General features: G+C 44.5%; 1 pseudogene; it reads right to left on the bottom strand.

Moving 5' to 3' along the window:
* LOC134222868 (mucin-2-like) overlaps window positions 1–19,093 on the bottom strand; it is a 552,473-nt pseudogene that overhangs the window by 8,662 nt on the left and 524,718 nt on the right.

Below are 19,093 nucleotides of genomic sequence, written 5' to 3'. Positions count from 1 at the left end.
ATCCATTGTACTTGCCACACAAGATACATACTCATGCGATGGCGGGCATAGAAAGCTTTCAATAAATAACTGTGGAAATGCTTAAGGAATACTAAGTTGAAAAGCAGGCCAAGTTCCAGTAGGAATGTAGAGCCATTGAAGAAGAAGAAGAAGAAGAAGAACTCCTTTGGATGATCCGGGACTTCCGAATGACCACATACTGGTCTTCCGGGATCAATGGGTGGTCCTTGAAAATGATTTTGCTCCATATTGCTATTTAAAAAAATGAACACTGCTCCGGATGCTCCGAATGTCCTCTTGGGATACCTATTAGTGGCCACCTGGGGCCAATGAGTGAGTGATTAGAAATAGTCGCATCTTACTGCGGCAAATGGGAAGAATCGACCAGTTCTCCGGGTGTTCTAGAACTTTCGGAAGACCATTGGGGTCACAGAGATCAATGAGCAGTAAGATAGAAAAAACAAATTGAGATGAGAACCAAGGCCGTTAGATCATTTCAAGAAGATTGATACACATATTGTTGGGATTCCGTTGAAAAATGCTTTTGACCTCTTTCGAACTCTGGGAACCTGTTCCGACGGGCACAAGAAGGCGAGGTGCACAGCGAGGAAGGTGGATCGATCACGTGGAGGACGATTTACGGCGACGTGCAGCCATGGACCGAGCTGAATGGAGAAGACTCTTATGCAGTGTTGTCCTACACTCAGGGTAAAAAAAATCTGCTCCTTGATTATACTCCATCTAACTAAGTTAAGTAAGTTCAACTAACAAAGGGATATTTGAAGTTTCTAAATGTCATGGCAAACTGTCAAAAAAAAAATGCAAATACACTGGAGTGTATTTTTTGCCCTGAGATTTTTTTGCGCTGAGTATAAGACAACCGTGCTCTTATGGGCCTAGTCTGAGAAAATAAAATAAATAAATGATACATATTATGCTTGGAAGCGGATCGGACTAGTCATCAACACGTCGAAGACGAAGTAGGCTAGATGTACCAGTTGTGGCTATAGCACCAGTTGTCGCACTAGTGCTTTATATGCCAAATGGCCAATCAAATCACCGCAAACCAAGTTCATATCGATAAAGCATATTCATATGGTACGATAAAACCTTTGATTTCCTCCAAAACAAGCAAAGCATAATTGGAAAAAAATTATTTTGCTTAATTTCTGACGTCCTTTGCACCAGTTGTCGCACTAGTGGTCCCTATTTGGCCAAGACTAAAATAAATACTCCCCCTAAACAATTAGAAAATTCCCATAAGAAAATAGAAAATTGCTGCCAATAAAAGAAATCAGGAGTATGGGGAGCAATAAATAACAAATATAAAATTTCCACAAATAAAAACAAAATTTCCATAAACAAATTTAAAAATTTCTTCCACAAAACAAAAATAAATAAGCACTTTTTAAAAAGCAAAAATTGCAATTATAAAAGAAGAAATTTTTCGCATAAAAAAAATTAAATGTTCCACGGAAAAAATACAAAATTTCCATAAATAAAATCAATGACATTAGCAATAATAAACTAACAAAATTTTCCACACAAATAAATATATTTTTTCATAACAAAATAAAAATTTTCTTCACTTGAAATGATCAATAAAAAGCAATAAAAAAAATAAGAAAGAAGGAAATTTCCATAAAGAGAAATATAGAAAAGCTTAATCAAACTGTTAGCTTTTTTTTCCATAGATGACCCTTCTTTAAAAGCGTTTCAAAATTCATGTAAAGAATTTCATCAGCTTTATCGCTTTCTTGTATTTTTTTAATGGAAATTTTCTTTATTTTGTAAATGCTCTTATTGATTATTTTGTGGAAAATTTTATTTTTTATGGAAAATATTCTGCGGCACCAAATCAGTTTATTACTATTGTAGGAAAAAATATTTAATGAAAGAAAAACTATGGTATCAAAGAACATTTATTGTGCTAATAGCAGATTTATTTATGGAAATTTTGTATTTAAAGCGTAAATGGAACATTTTCATTTCTTTATGGAAAATTCTTAATAGTTTATGGAAATTTTGTTGTATTTGGGTGAAATTTTATAATTATTTATGCTCGCCTGGCAATTTTAATTTCAACGGCAATTAATCTAATTGTTTATGGAAGAATTTCTAATTTTAAATGGAAATTTTATTTAGCTGCCATTTATTGCCAATCCCATAAGAGAAAACAATGGGGATTTGCCAAATAAGGAACCAAAAAATTGAAGAATAGATGTCGTTACAACTTGGTTGCATGCGTTCTATTATGGATTAATCAATTTTTGATGATTATAACACATTTTATTGTGGTTTCACAGCTGTTCTAAGGAACATGAAATAAAAGTACTTTAAAGCTTGATATATAAAAGTCCACCCACATGCCTTTTCACTTATTTAAAAAAAATAAGTTGATCTCTTATGTATGGCGACAATTGGTACACCCACCCTACACTTGATAGGAAGAGAGGTTCGCGAGAGAAGACAATGTGAGACCACCCACCGCGAGTTGGCATCGAGTGGTGAAGCGAAATCGAGGTGAGTAGAAGAATTTGTGTACTTGGGCTTACATGGTGACTTTCGCCGCAAAATGATACCAGCAGCAGAAATTCGCTGAAGACGTATAAGCTGGCTGAAATCGTACATAGCCTTTGGACTCGCAAGACTGCTCCGATCGTAATAGAGTTCACCGCCGTACCAAACTGACAATCTAAAGCAAATCTACGGACACGAGACCTGGACGATGCTCGTGGAGGACCAACGCTTGCACTTTGAGGTTTCGAAAGTGAAAGTGCTGCGTACCATCTATGGTGGGGTGCCAGATGTCCGTTGACGCGTACGTGGAGGAGGCGAATGAACCACGAGTTGCATCAGCTTAAGTTGGGAGAACCATCCATCGTTCACACCGCGAAAATCGGACGACTGCGGACGGGCCGGGCACATCAGCCAGAATGTCGGACAATAACCCGGGTGAAAATGGTTCTGCTCGACAACGATCCGACGGGCACCAAGAAGGCCGAAGGTGCGCAGCGGGCAAGGTGGATCGATCAGGTGGAAGATGACTTGCGGACCCTCCGTAGACTGCGTGAAAACGGCGACCCAGGTAGCCATGGACCGAGCCGAATGGAGAAGACTCTTATATACCGCACAGGCCACTTCGGCCTTAGTCTCAATAAATAATAATAAATTATGCTTGGAATCTATTGTAAAGTGTTTTTTTTCCACGGGGAACTCGTCCTGGAACGGAGTCTCTAAGCTCAGCACGTGGCTCTAAACAGAAAGAACCGATCTGGTGGATGCAGTTCGATACCCTTATTGTTGGGGTTCCATTTAGAAAAATGCGTATGACCTCTCTCGACCTCTCCTAAAAAAACCTGTTCTAAAATGGCGGCCCATTCAAATGTTCACACGTCAATGTTGGCTAATATAATCATGGCAACATCAAACCTGCTGTGGCCAAATTTCAAGCCAAAGATTGATACCGAAATCCAAGGTCAGCATTACCAAATCAGGACATGTCCCTGGAAATCTGGAAATCAAGAATTTTTAAAAAATAAACAAAATACTCACGGCATCCGGATCGAGTCCCTCGTCGCGGTACGCCTGCGACTGCGGTCGTCCCCCACCGCCGAGACCGCCCCCGATTCCCCCGCTCAGTCCAAACGTGTTGGACGTCTGTGTACCGCCGCCACCAATCGCGGCCGAGTGATCCCGTTCGGCCAAGCTGACAGGGGCAGCAGGCGCGGTAACCTGCCACTCTCGCCGCAGCCACGACCCAAACCATCGAGAATGGGTCGCAGTCGATCGGCCAGCGGCGGTCCCTCCTGGTCAGGTCGAGCCAAGCCGCCGGTCTTGAGTCGAGCCGTGCCGTAATGATCGGCACCGTCTGGAGCTGTGGGCTGTTGTTGCCACGGGGTGACCTATTTTCGCCAGAGATCTCCTCCAGGTTGGCATACTGGTGTTCGCCAGGGGCCGATGCCGCGTTTAGCTTCAGGACAGTTGCGGAGGATGGCTTCGTTAGTTTTTGCCGTTACCCAGTTCTGGAAGTCGTCCGAAACAGCGGGACTTCAGAGTTGTGCTGTTGCTGTTGGCGGAGCAGCAGTTGGCATGGAGCGCAACCAGGGTCCACCGAGGGGAGGACGGCGAGTTGTGGTTGTTATGGTGGATCGTTGTGGTTGTGCTCGAAGTGTAGTGGAGGGTTTGGAGGCAGGAGAAAGTTGATTTGTAAGGTTCGGAAGGTCCTTACTGGTTATGGGGCGTCCCAAAAGGGTAGATAACAGACGTAGATCATTATTGTACGACTGGAGTTCTCTGTCGAGTTGCTTTTTGGTCTGCTCCACCTCGACAGCCGAAAGTGTTGTTGGCTTCTGTGTTGATGGTACACCATTGACTTGGTTGCTAAGGGAAATACTTTTTGGATCACGATTGATCGCTAACTGGAGGATTCAGTCTTCGCCATGATGCAAACTTCTATCAACTAATGGGTTCTGCCTGGCGTGAAAGCGAAATTTGGAAGCTTCTGCCTTCTGAAAAGTACAATGCGGTAAAAATCATTTGTTCGAGAAACGCATGTTCTCGAGCACTTACCACATCGTTCAAGAAGTCTGGATCATCCTTATCGAGCAAAATCACTGTACTCAAAGGATGAGTCGTAGTTGGCCGTGGGGTAGTTGACGTTGTGGTGGTTGTAGTTGTTGGCTTAGGTGTAGTAGTTGTCGTAGTTGTAGTAGTGGTGGTTGTTTTTGGTTTTGGTTTCTTTGTAGTTCTCCGAGTGGTTGGGCCTCCGTTGAGGAAGTTTGCCAATTGACGCTAGGCATTAAAAATAAAGAACCTGATTTCGAAATATAACTATCTCAGGAAATTTTGTTTGCGAACTTACCAAGTAAATGTGCTAAGTCGTCTTGCGTCCGAGTGGGTTTGTCAGTTCTGGGCCGCTGGGTTGGTCGGAACTGCAAACTGAAGTTCTGGATTAAGGACGACTTTTCCGGATTTTGAAAACGAGGGTGGTTCGTTCGGTTGTCGTGGTAAGCTGGAGAGTTGTTGTAGTTGTAGGTCATGGAGTGGTCGTTGCTGGTTGCGTTGTCGCTCGTAGTAGTGGTTGGAGGAGTCGTGCTGGTTGTTGTAGTTGGTTCAGTAGTTGTTTGTGGTAGTGGAAGTTGAGCTTCTAGCAGCGGTCAAGTTGTTTGGTGATTTCTGCCTTTGGTTGCCGCGATATCTCTCTGATTTAGCGGCAAGGAACTATTGAAGAAGTTTGGGTAGGATCTTGATTCAGGCTGATCAACTTGAGAGCTTCTTCTGGACGGTTTTGGGGTTGTTGTAAACAATAGGAAGAACTTCTGAATGTCGTACTGGGAGCAACAGTGGTTGAAGTCGTTGTCGACGTGGTGGTCGTAGTCGGTTCAGGAGTCGTACTAGTTGTGGATGTTGTTGTAGCAGGCTCTGTGGTTGTGGACGTTGTGGACATTTCAGTGACAGGAAGTAACGTAGAAGTTATAAAATTGTTAAGTTCTGAAACTTCCTTCTTTGTAGATTGATCGCTTGCCTTTTACACCAGAAGAGGAAATACGCAGTTCAACGTCACTTGGAATTTAGATTGGGTAGCTCAGGTTGTGAACAGCGGAAGCAATGCGCTTCCAGTGTCGCCTCCAGTAGTCATGGCGCAGAGATTTGCTCTTAAGCTACGATGATGTTAATCTGGCACTGTGTTATCGGCAAAATCGCAACGTCCTCCGTACTCGAGACAATCGCAACGGTTTCTTCACTATCCGTCGTAGGTTTCCAACGATAAATCAAATCCGGAGCATTCGGTCGGTTGATTCGAACTTCTTCCGTGGGCTTCTTTGTCTAAAAATATTCAAAACTTAGAAACAGTAACATCAATCAAAATACAATGGATCATGCACACGTGATGTCACCATCCAGCAGAAATCTAAAGCCTGGGTCCATCTGTCTTTCTTTGAGCTGCTTCCACCTTTTAGAGTTACGAAACTCATCGCCAAACCGAACACATTATCCGGACCAACCTTCGTTGTCCAGTTGATTGTCCCCGTTATACTTTCTCAATAGCTCAATGATCGCTTGGTAGTTCCCTTGTGGTATCTCAAGATATAAAAAAAGAAAATTAGCTGAAACAATCCGAACCAGGTAAATGCCATCTCCCAACGCAGATCTGCAAACCTAATAGCTGCTGGATTGTTAGACAAACATTTTTCAACGTTAAAACTTGATCGGTGATCGATGTGAGTGCGGGAAGCGGGATGCTTTTGATAGTTTTAGTGTTCGCATGCGGTCAATGGTGCCGGATCGAAAGTAGTGGGTTTAACGACGACGATTGTTCTACAAAGGCGCATTTTTGAGGCATGCGTTGGTCCCAAAACATCATTGACATGGCTGTAACTGTTTGCGCAAAGCAATTCTACTGTAAGACGCGTGCATGAGAGCAAAACATGATTTTCCTGAATATGTACCGTAGTTTCGTTTTCGGAATGGCAGTGGGTAGAGCTAGTGGTTGTTCCTGATTTGGGAACGCAGGATTGTGGTAGTGGTGGTAGCAGTAGTAGTAGTAGTGGTGGTAGCAGCGGTAGTGGTAGTAGTTTCCTGTGCAATCGTAGAAGGTTCCTTATAGATCGAACTATCAATCCCGTAGCCGACGGGGATCTATGTCGGTAATTTCTACGTACACGTTGTTGAGGGCGATCCGAAACGATCGTACCATTTTGGATATCGGCGAACACCCCGTACTGTTCCGGGTAGATATCGTAAACCACGGCCGAGGGGGCCTTTCGGTGGTGCTTGTTTCTGGCTCACCTGTCCCCCGCTGTAACGATTCGTCGGATGACTGTGTTGTTCGGAAGGATATCAGACACAACTATTCCACGTGATCTCGAAGGCTTTTGCGTGGTTAGTTCCAGTGGTGCCGAGAGGCACTTGCGGCTGCAAAGACGGCGTTGCGCTAGTGATGGCGGTAAGGAAAAGGCGGAAAGCTGGTGGTAGTGGAATCCCAAAAAGTACGACCCCGCAATTGGAGGTGGCGCAAATCTGCAAATCTTGGGTGGTACTCCGGTAAGTTTCGGGGACGTTAGGATTTCAAAGTCATGTTAAGTAAATGTAAGGGAACCGAGTAGCGAACAGCCGTTGTGATTTCTGAAGGAATTTTCCCCGGAAACGATTTCGGTAAAGTCCTTACCCCCCTTTACGGTCATTAAAAATAGGCCCGACGTCACGATCGCGGTGATGGTCGTCTGGGAAACCTGACTCCGTATAGTTGTCGTTGGCGGCCTGACGGTCGTCGTAGGTGATGCAGCTCGTCGGTAAAGTTCGGTATGGAGTCAGTGGTGGTGATTTAGGTAACGTTAGTGAAAGCGAGCGATTCCGAGACACTTTCTGAATCTGGTCGAAATAGAAAGCATAGCACTACTTTTGCGCACATCAAGGTGGCAATGGTGGTGCGAGGGAGGGCGATGACAGCTGTATTGATGGATTTGGTGGTGATGAAGGGACGTGGCTCAATGGGGATCCAGGAGTAGCAGTGCTAGGCATAAAAGTGTATTCTGGCTCGACTGGCGTGGTAGATGGCGCATGCTGTGCTTCCAAACTTTCACTACGAGTATCCAAAGCAAACGACGAAGTCGTTGGAGTCGTTTGAACCGTAGTCGATGGGACCGAGGGAGTCGTGGTTGGATAGGTTGCAAGTTCGGCGCTTTCGGTTAGTGGCATGTTAGTGAAAGCGACTTCTTGTTATATGCTCGGTCAGCAGCAGCAGTAATCATGGTAGTTGTAGGCTTCCTCAACAGTGACCGTAGTAGGAGCAGTGGTGGTTTCTGGGAATTTTAGGTTCTGAGAGAAAGGAGAAATGTCAGTTCACCATCAAGGATCGCTAGCACTTTGATTGCTAAGGAACTTTCAGTTGAGGTAAGGATTGGGAGTTCGTATTCTTTCGGATTCCAGGGAATCTCGGTCGGAAAAGACTTTCCAAATCGTTGGTGTTAATGAGTTCACCCGTTTCCGGATACAACATGCTTGATTCGGAGGAATGCGCTGTCCACCACCGCCGTAGTGGGCAAAACGCCAGTTTCCTCAGCAGTAAGTAATATTATTTACAATAGTGGTATTATCGGTTGGATCGCTAGTATTTACAGACGCTGCGGTCAACGCGATGGGCATTGCTGAAGTGCTACCAACTTCCAGTACCTTGGCCGTGGGTTTTCGCAAAGTGCTTGGCTTGGGCGTGGTTGTGGTGGTAGTGGTGGTAGTCGTGGTGGTGGTGGTTGTTGTCGTAGTAGTTGTCGTCGTAGTGCTAGAAGAAGAGGAAGGTGCTGGTGCATCGGTGCTAGAAGACAAAAAAGGTAAACTTTCTGTTGGCTGCGAGAGGATCTCCGAGAGGGCACTAAAGATCGAAACGGTCACCGACGGTACATAGTTCGGCGTGTCAACATCGATTCGACTTTGAGTCAGTCCAGCGGCCACCGGTTCCCCATCCCGTTCGCTTCCCTCTATCATTGCCTTCGTCTCGTCCGAGGAGCCATCTACGCTTTGCCAGTGAGGACGACTTTGGATCTCCTCCTTCTTCATCGTCTTTGCAGTTCTCCTTCCTCTCCGTCGTCGACATCTATTTCGTTAGCGATTGCTGCCGCACCGGAAGGGAAGGTGCTGTTGCGCAACGATGGTGCTGATGGTTTTGGTGGTACCAGGCAGTGGAAGCGTTAGCAATCGATAGCAAAGAGTGGCCTTCAAGTCTAACCTTTGCCTGAAAAGGAATGCAGGCGGTAAGGCGGTATGGATCGATTTAGAGCAACGAGAATATGGACTATATACAATGTAGATCTCTGCTAAAAGAAGCGTGTGTTTGCACGTCATTTGAGCATGAATCAAATTAAAACGCTCAAATTAAGTTTAATATTGCCGTGTTTGTGTTTGTGTTCAAGCGATTGTGCTTCAAATTATTCAAATTGTTTTAGAAGTGAAGATAATATTCTGAAGTAGAGTGGCTAAGACGAAGACAGAGAGCAGGAAATTTAGGACGCGGAAAAACTAGCCAGTTTCCCTGTGATGAAGGTTACAAAAGAGCAGATAGAGGTGGAGAGAAATTGCCAAACGTGCCTGATACTTCGTTCAGTTACGTATTGCTAAAATACTACCGATTGGGAGATGTGGGAAAAATCAAGTTCTTGCATTTGTGTTGAGGCGTGAGACGAGGTCGTAATAAAGGTGACAAACGGTAGACTTGGATTGTGCTTTATCACCTCATCTCTGGAAGGCCACAATTGAACGACCAGGGTAAATGCTTACGTCTTGCAGAATCTAGCCCCAAATTCTGAAAGCTGAATGTTCCTCCCGTGAGAATCCAATGGAAATCGATGAAGAGCATCGCTGCTAATGCGATTTGTGTCAAAATGTTTGAGGTGCTTTCTGATTTGATAGCCGAGCTTTTGAAAGTGATTTGAAGATGTTTGAGGTCGACAGTGTTCCGAAAAGCATTTCAGTGGCGATTTTACGGGCTAGTGGATGAGCAGGATGATGCTGCCAGCAATAATAGCATGCTTGTTTCTTGAAGGAATGTTTATTCATCCACTTCACAAATTATTATGAAGGGACATAATTGTAACTAATTTCAATGTTAAAAGTACTTTCATCCAATTTTGAACATAATTATGACGATTGGTGATATAGAGCAACACAAGGGAAAGTGGAGTTTGTTATGATATTTTTAAGGAAAATTATTTTTAGCTTTTCAGTGGAATGTCTTCACTTGTCTTAGGACGAGTTTTTTTGTAATAAATATAATATTTTTTAAGCAGATAGAGCTTGTTTATAATACTTTGAAGCTCTTACATGAAATAAAAATCATTACAATGAATAAAAGATTGAGCTTATCAATTTGCGCAACGCATATTAGCAGATAGGCGGATACTCCTCAATCCTTGAATTGAGTTTTCGCAGAGCCCATGACCACCGATGGAAGCAGCCCTTGAAGCTGAAACAATTCAGCTCGGTCTAGGCTGCGCCTCCTTCGGCAGAGCTATTGCGGATTCCGCAAATCGTCCACCTGATCGACCTACCTTGCTCACAGCGCACCTTGCCCGTCGGATCCTTGTCGAAATTTTCACCAGGGTTACTTCGACATTCTACCTTGTTGACCCCCTCCGAAGTCGTCACATTTTCACAGACTTTCTTTTCGAAAACTTCCAGTGCGCGTTGGTTCTCCACGTCCTGGTCTCGTGCGTTAGTTACTGGTCATGAGCGTTTGAGTAATGTAATTACCAGTGGACAAATTTGGATTGAATCAGACGTCTTCGGTTCCAATTCCACGATGCGTCTCCGAGAATTCTCTGCTGGGTTTTTTAGCCAGCGGTACCGGTGATCTCAAGCACAAATTCATCCGTCTTCGCCATATAAAATCCTAATGGGTGACTACGTTTGGTATCTTTTAAGCGCTCGTATATCGTTCCTCGCGTGCTGCGACAGCTAATCCGACACGTTACTCACGAAATCGAAACTCCACTAAAGATCTAACTGCGCACATCCCCGATCCATCGTCCTTTGATCAAGCCGTAACCGTTTATTTGGAAATCCGTATTCGTGCATTGGCGCCACGCATTGGCTAAATCATTTATATGATGTGCGTTACAGCCATGTTGCTCAAGAAACAAGGTAATGTAATATTCTGAATAGTACCAGTTCGTCTGTGACATTACTTCTTAAACTCCTTCAGGGATTATGAAGTATTCCTTCATCTTGCGTACAAGCGCCTTATCCTCGATTACCGCAGCGAGGCAAGGGTCTACCTAGACGGAGTGACTTCTGGGTCATCATAACTTTAGCTATCTCTCCCAAAATTTGGCCCTTGTTGACCCAGCGCAACATGCCGTGTGAGTTGAGCCAGGTTGTGCCAACGTTTCAGGGCCTCAGGCCAGTGGAGACGCCGAAATCCATCATCACTACTGAAGCTGACCTCAATCTTCAGGTTGAACCTTTGATTTCTTCTGATTTTATGAATTGTTTTGGTAGAGTTGCTCATTGTTTATCGATGCTGAGGGTCTCCAACAGGCTGAAATCAAACCGTGAAAAAGGATTATGATCTCAAATACGTTCAAAGTGTTGGTTCAGTTTTAACTATATCAGAGACCTTCATCTAATCAACCGTTTTGAATGAATCTCCGAAAGGCTCTTCCTCAATTGACGTACTGTATCGTTCAGGGCACCTCCACTGCATTTTACATTAACCTGATGAAAAAGAGTGAATAATTCGAAAGGAACAGGAAATTCAAATGAAAAGAAATGGAACAAGTTTTTGAAAATACAGCCATAGATGAGAACTTCAATACTAAAAGGTGAAACACGGTAGACTGATAAAACAGCGTATATATGTTTCTTTGTGACTAAGAAATCTAAGCCGTTTTAAAGATATGGTATAGGATAAGGAGTTGTTTTAATTCAGGATCAAATTCGGGACCACATAAATCATTCGATCCAGTTGACATAATTCTATTAAACCGAATGTGTAAAAAACAACAATATCGGTTCGATAAAATTTTGAACTTCAGTTTTCTTATGGATCTGGTAACTCGTGATGCACTTAGTCTACAAGAGCTTGAGAAACTTGCATCGAACGATGATGGCACTTCGATCATCTTTTGAGAGATTGAAATGTGACCTATTAAATTCACAATGCTCACCAAACTTCTGATATGAGCCATCTACGATTGGTAAATCTTGAAATGAATTCCGAGTTTGTTTGATATCGACTTGGTCATACTCATTCACCTACACCTAACCACCAAAGTTGAATTTCATCGAACTAAAGACACAGTAGTTTCTCAAGGTTGTGGTTTTTCATTCTAAGATCAGGACAAAGTCTTTAACGCCCCACTTTTATGCATAGATACCATTTAGGCAACAAACGGCAATGAATAATCACTCTTTAAAACAAATTTAAAAAAGCTTGATTGAAAGCATCCTCTCCACCACTGGTGAACATGGCTAATATTTATTTCAGACATAGACTATACTATCAGAGAAAATCCATCCAATGGCCCGAAAGTCAGGCAAGTAAAATAATCATCATTCTGGGTTTTCAGTTGAAAGAAACCCTTAGATACCTTCCGTGAAAAACACCCTACCAAGTAGGTATTGGCCTAGATATGATCCTGGTCATCGTCTGAAAACGCTCTTAGACCGGTGGTCCTCTACGGACACGAGACCTGGACGATGCTCGTGGAGGACCAACGCGCCTGGAGTTTTCGAAAGGAAAGTGCGCGTACCTCATCATTGGGTGCAGATGGCGCGATACGTGGAGGAGGCGAATGAACCACGAGTTGCATCAGCTGTGGGAGAACCATCATCGTTCACCGCGAAAATCGGACGACTGGGTGGGCCGGCACGTAGCCAGAATGTCGGAAGAACCCGGTGAAAATGGTTCTCGACAACGATCCGACGGGCACAAGAAGGCAGTGCGCAGCGGCAAGGTGGATCGATCAGGTGGAGATGACTTGGACCCTCCGTAGAGCTGGTTGGCGACGTGGAGCCATGGACCGAGCCGAATGGAGAAGACTCTTATATACCGCACAGGCCACTTCGGCCTTAGTCTGAATAATAATAAAATAAGATCCACCTGAGTGCCTGCATTGAATTCAACAAGTTGCTTGAGATAGTTGTGTCGCGATACCATCTGGTCACTACTGGATCTGATTTTTTAGTGGGTCCATAGATTTATTATATTCACAAAGTGTTTTCCAGAAATATTCTATTTTTTAATATCCTTACCTATGGAACATATATTTGAACTAGAGAACTTGGAATTCCAAAACAGATTTATTAAATCTACCACGTTCAAAAAGGTTGATTTTAAAATATCCTTTTATCATCATTTGTTTTTGACTGTACATGAATAAAGGGCGAGCAAGACGGGTTTGTAAGGGCGCTGAGTCGAACGCTCGCACTCTTGTCCAGCAAGCCACTGAAATTCTACATAAGGTTGTAATGAATTCGTCTTTTTTTAACATAGGTTTTATGCGAATCAGGGACGGACGTTTGCTTGCCAGGAATCCGTCATGGGTTTTGCTGTGAATCGGTAGGATTCTGCGATAATTCAGAATTGGAATTTGACCGATTTCAGAAACGTTCCTGTTAGAATTTTAAAAGCATTCTGGCCTGATCGGACAGGATTTTTGCGGAACTCAGACACGATTCTTGCGATCGCACTGATTTTTCTGACAGAAAGTCGACCAGGATCGATGGATTTGAATGTTGGACGGATTTCTTGAATCGGACTGTATTTGTTCAGGACAAGATTTCCCATACGGACCGTTTCTATTGAACGAATCAGACAAGATTGCCTTGAGATCCTGGCAGCGATTCTGTCAAAGCTCTCAATAGTTTTAACGAATCAATACATGGAATCTTGCCGACTCCGGACGAATTCTTGCAAAGCTACAGTTTCATTTGAATCCAGAACAGGATTGTTGCCGAGGCTCGACAGGGTTCTTGCCAATCTAAACAATGTGCATCCGGTGACAGGATTGATCTGAAACAAACCAGGAGGTTCTGATGAATTCGACCATTATTCTTGCTGATCCGGAGATGATTCTTGCTGAATCCGAACAAAATTCTGGATAAATTCTGGATGCTGTTGCGTAATCTAACAGCATTACAGATTATTCGAGACAAAGTTTCAACAACGTCAGGCGGGTCTTGAATCATCATCTAGTGAAATTTTCAAGTCAAACTAGGTGAGAAGAAGGTATGCCAATAGTATTAGATGATGTATTGTATTTGCCACATTGGTAAGATCAAATAAGATTTTCAATTTAGGTGCAATATTTTACCCTCTTTATATTTAACAATCGTACCAGACACAATAGCATCCACACGCTGCAACTCATCGCTTACTCTATGGGGTACATCGAATTAAGGCATATCAGAAGAAGGAACACATTAATATTGCCAGAATACCCGTTTGGCTGAGTGATTTAAATTTGTTTCCTTTGTATGTGAAGTAAAAGTAAATGTTAGTGAATAGATTAACAACGATTACTGAGAAGTGAATGTAGATATTCGAAAATAAATAGGAAGTAGTGAGAAGTTCATACTGAAAACGTAGAAAATATAAAGTACTTGAGTACTGAATTATGGCACGGCAAATGCTGGGTAAAGCGTACCATTGGTACTTCGCGTACCTGAAAAGAATAAAATGACCCCATCTCGCGTCCTAGCCTCTTACCAGCAACTCCTATCCCACTCCCCGTGCTGGCCGGATACGAGCAACCTTAGGGAAGATCGGGTAACAACCCCGTGGGAACTATGGTCGTATGCTGACAGGGAAGGGGGTTTGTCCTCTCGGAGGTGCAAATCTTATTAGCGTCTGTTCTCCATGTCAGATCGGCTCACAACAGCGTCTGTTCTCCATGTTAGGGGCTGATCCCGTCAGTGCCAGCGAGGGACTCTAAGTGAAACTGACTGGTCCCGGAAATAAGGAGAATGGTCCTCCGAGAATTTAGGGTGTTGCCAGGCCCTGCAAGCCAGCAAAAAAAAATACTACGCAACACATCAAGAGTACGAACCGGAACCATCGGCGAGACCACTGCGACGAAAAGGGACTAGCGATTGGAAACTCGGTTCGTGGAACTGCAAATCTCTCAACTTCATCGGGAGCACACATACTCCCGATGTGCTCAAGGACCTGATTCGCATCAGGCGCTGCAGGAGGTTTGTTGGAAGGGATCAATGGTGCGAACGTTTGGGGTAATCATCCATCTACCAGATGCAACACACAGAGCTGGGAACAGCTTTCAGTGATGGGCGATATGCAAAGGCGCGTGATCGGGTGGTGGCCGTATCAAGAAGAATGTGGGTTGAGATAAGGCGGTTCTTCACTTCGAGCAATCAGTCCATAGCCCACACTCCGGAAGCACTGATGATGATGAACATTCTACGCGCACTGGAACGTGAGTACGATAGCTGCCCAAGCCACGACGTCAAAATCATCATAGGAGATTTGAGCTCAGGTTGGCCAAGAGGAGGTTAGACCGACTATTGGAAGATCAGCGCTCACCGGCTGACGAACGAAAACGGCCTACGACTAATTGATTTCGCGCCTCCGAAATATGGCCATTCGAGCACCTACTTCCAACAGCCTCCGTATCATTACGAATCACCACTGCAGACAGTCACAAATCGACCACGTTCTGATTGATGGGGCCTTCTCGACATTATCGACTCAGGACATATCGTGGCGCTACATCAACTCTGACCACTATCTGGTGATGGTTAAACTGCGCCCAAACTACTCGTCTCAACAATGTTCGGTACCGACGACCGCCTACGACCTGACGACTAAACAACCTGATGTCGCCACTGCATACGCGCAGCATCTCGAGGCAGCGTTGCCGGAAGAGGGTGAGCTGATGGGGCCCTCTGAGGACTGCTGGATACAGTAAAGCAGCCATTAACGACGCAGCGGAGAACAACGTCGGGTATATGGGTCGAAGTCGACGGAACGATTGGTTCGACGAAGAGCAGACAGATTCTGGAGGAGAAGGCACGAGCGGGCGTCGCGCTACAGGTACCCGGCAGAACGTGGAACGTTATGAACGAGCAGAAGCAGACCCGCCTTTTCAGGAGAAGAACGCCGCCTGGAAGAAGCGGAGTGCGAGGAGATGGAACATGTGCCGTTCTCAAGATACACGCAAGTTCTATCAGAAGCTCAACGCATCCCGCAAAGGCCGTGCCGCGAGCCGAAATCCGGATAAGGTATGGAGCATCTTGACGGACGAACGTGTGTGATCGAAAGGTGGAAGCAGCACTACGAGAACATTGAATGGCGCTGAGTGGACAGTGAAAGTCAAAGGCGGAGGAGATGACTACGTCAGTTCAGCGAGACGATGCCCCCACCTTGAGGGAAGTTAAGGATGCCATTCAACAGCTAAGACCAATAAAGCAGCTGGTAGGGATGGATGGAGCTGGATCATCAAGATGGGCCGGAAAAGCTGCCCCTGCCACAACTGATAGTCAGAATCTGGAAACCGAACAGCTACCGGAGGTGGAAGGAAGGGGTTATATGCCCCATCTACAAGAAAGGCGACAAACTGAGTGTGAGAACTTTCGAGCGATCACCATCCTAATGCCTCTACAAAGTGATATCCCAGATCATCTTCCGTCGTCTGTCACCATTAGTGACGAGTTCGTGGGAAGTTATCAAGCCGCTTCGTTGACGGCCGCTCGACAACGGACCAGATCTTTACTGTACGGCAAATCCTTCAAAAATGCCGGAATACAGGTCCCAACGCACCATCTGTTCGTTGATTTCAAGGCGGCATACGACAGTATGAGACCGCGTAGAGCTATGAAATTATGGACGAGAACAGCTTCCTGGGAAGCTTACCAGACTGATCAAAGCAACGGTGGATGGTGTGCAAAACTGTGGAAGATTTCGGGCGAACACTCCAGCGTTCGATCGGCGGGTAAGACAGGTGATGGACTTTCGTGCGTGTCGAACGATATGAACCAGAAGGTGCTCTACGCGAACCCGTTCGGTGCTAACAGCCGGGGTACGATTTTTTCAACACAGATCCAGTCGATTGGTTTGATTTCCGCTTGGATGACAAATGGACAGTTTTCGGCCGAACATTTGCAAAGGTGAGCAGCTGTAACCCGCCAAACGCATGAAGCAACAAAGTTGGACTGGTGGTAATCGAAAGACAAGTACTGTTGCAGCACTGGGGAACCGAGCGCCGACAGGGCCCGCCTGGAAGCATGATACGATGGTGACAGGGATACCTTCCAGGTGATGGGGGAATTCGTCTTGGATCCTTGCCTACGTGCTGACCTTAACAACGTTGATCGTAGAAAGTACAGAAGGCCGCATCATCTGTGGAGTCGGGCCTACTACGGGCTCAAAGAAACTGCAGATTCGAAATTCGCCACCCACCGACTGTATCATGTCATGACTTGAATGCAATCGGCCGTGATCCTCTACGGATAACAGGACAGACAATCATCAGGAGGACTTGACAGCGCTCGGTATCGAGAGATGGTGCTTACGGACATCTTTGGCGGTGTGCAAAGAGCGGTGTGTGGCGCGAAGAATAAGACTGGCATACGCCTAACTCTGCGCGACCGTGTATCCAGAAAGGTAATCTAAGCCGGAAGAGGTACGTGGAGCGGAATGTTACAGAAATGCCCGGACACACCTGCAAAGATGGTGTGTCGCTTCCCGATCAGGCAGGTACAAGACAGCGTGGAGCGCGGCGAAGCCGAGATGGAGCAGACAGATTGCACGAACGACGGCGAGCGTAGGGGCGTATCCGAGGTTGGAGATGCGGCCTCGAACCATGCATGCTGTGGCGTCAAATTGTTGATTCAGATGTTATCTGTTTGAGATGTTAACTTGTAAATGAAGACTGGCAAACACTTTTATACGCTGCTTTTTAAAGATTTTCTCGATTCGTTATAACCCTCGATGGATGTTAGTCAGTTGCGTGTAACTTATTGACGACATGAACGCCCGATGTGCAGATTCACAGCATAATTCAATTTTGTACAAATCGATTGAGAAAATCGAACGAAAAAAATTTTTTTGCTCGTACTATCAAAGGGTAAAATACGTACATATCGGAGAATTGTACTATTCGAGGTACGTACTATCGAGCATCCCTTATCCGCGGGAAATGCGGGGAAAAAGTGGATGACTTTTAAAGTTGAAAATACATCCCAGTTTTCAATTTTGTCGCACCTCAGACTTGACCAAATATTCGATGCAATCGTACATAGGTGATGTTTTTTTTATTTTTTTATTTTCTTCCTTCCCGATAGAAATCGAGTCTCACATTCCGAAAGAGGAGGTAAACAACAGCTCGCATCACCCAGTGCGCCACGAATGAACAATTCGACAGTTATTGTCAAATGTACGCATTCACCTTGCAAATGACAAAAATCACTCGACCTTTAATGCACCTCATTCATTGCACGTAACCATTTTGAACAGGCAGCCTATCAGAGCGACTTCTGTTGGGTTTAGGTGGTGGGTGAATGGTTGGTACTGCGACAGATTTTGACTGCCTCCATGATCCGCACTTTCCACGACGGCAGCGATGAGTTGACCGTAGAATATGCTAGAGATCCATGTGTTTCACTGCATTGACTTTGTATATTATTCAGCCCTGGTCCCTGGCAGTTTGATGAATTTTTCCTTTAACTGATCACGATTTTCGTTAATCGATATGAAGCTCTTTTATTAAATTTGATACTAAATACACCCAATTCTTTTTTTTTACACGGGATGCGTTCCGTGTAAAAAATTTCCATTCAAAAATTCGAAAATCCGTCAAAAAAGTTTTATAATTTCTCGACGAATCATGCGCATACAAAATGAGCAACACGACAAAAATTTTGTATGGGTTTTTATACACTGCCGTGTAAAAAATCCGCGTAAAAAGCTAGAATCAGGTGTATAAACCTCGGTATCCGTATCAGAAAATCCTTTCAAAAACTGGAATGAACTGCAGCAGATTTTGAGAAAAACCACGTTTTACCTTTTCTCAACTTTGATAACGAATATCTCAAAAACCTAAACCTTGTAGGGACTTTGGGGATTTTATTATCTTGTGTATCTACTTTCGAACAGAAAAAAATTGTGAAAAAATTATTGGTGAAGTGGATTTTCCGATTAAGAGTCAGCTAAATCCCCATAGTGTCAGCGACCGTACAAGGCGACTGGACAGAAACAACGATGTCACTAGAGCTGGTTTGTCCGTCGTCTATAACAACGAGGAACTTCTACTGCTACGCAAACCGGAAATTCCTACCGCATCCGTCTTTTATCGCGATCTAACGTCACTACCACATGCTAACGGTGATTACAAAGATATAGAATCTTAATCCATCCCATCTATTTTTCACTTCGGACTAACACTGTTTTCATGCCACTTCTCTACCAGCCACCAAGACATTTGCGCCTCGCTGCATGAGTATTCATTCAGCACTTCCAGAGTTATTAACTGCGAGGTTTCTAAGCCAGTTACATTTTGCATCGTATATCTGAGGCTAACACGATGAAACGTTTATGCCAACTAACACGATGATGGTCTAGAATGACATATTTATGATCATCAAT

The sequence above is a fragment of the Armigeres subalbatus genome, chromosome 3 (genome assembly GCF_024139115.2).
Source record: "Armigeres subalbatus isolate Guangzhou_Male chromosome 3, GZ_Asu_2, whole genome shotgun sequence".
In the NCBI taxonomy this organism is placed as follows: domain Eukaryota; kingdom Metazoa; phylum Arthropoda; class Insecta; order Diptera; family Culicidae; genus Armigeres; species Armigeres subalbatus.
Note: the sequence above shows the minus strand (reverse complement) of the source record. Positions and strands in the feature narration are given on the sequence as shown.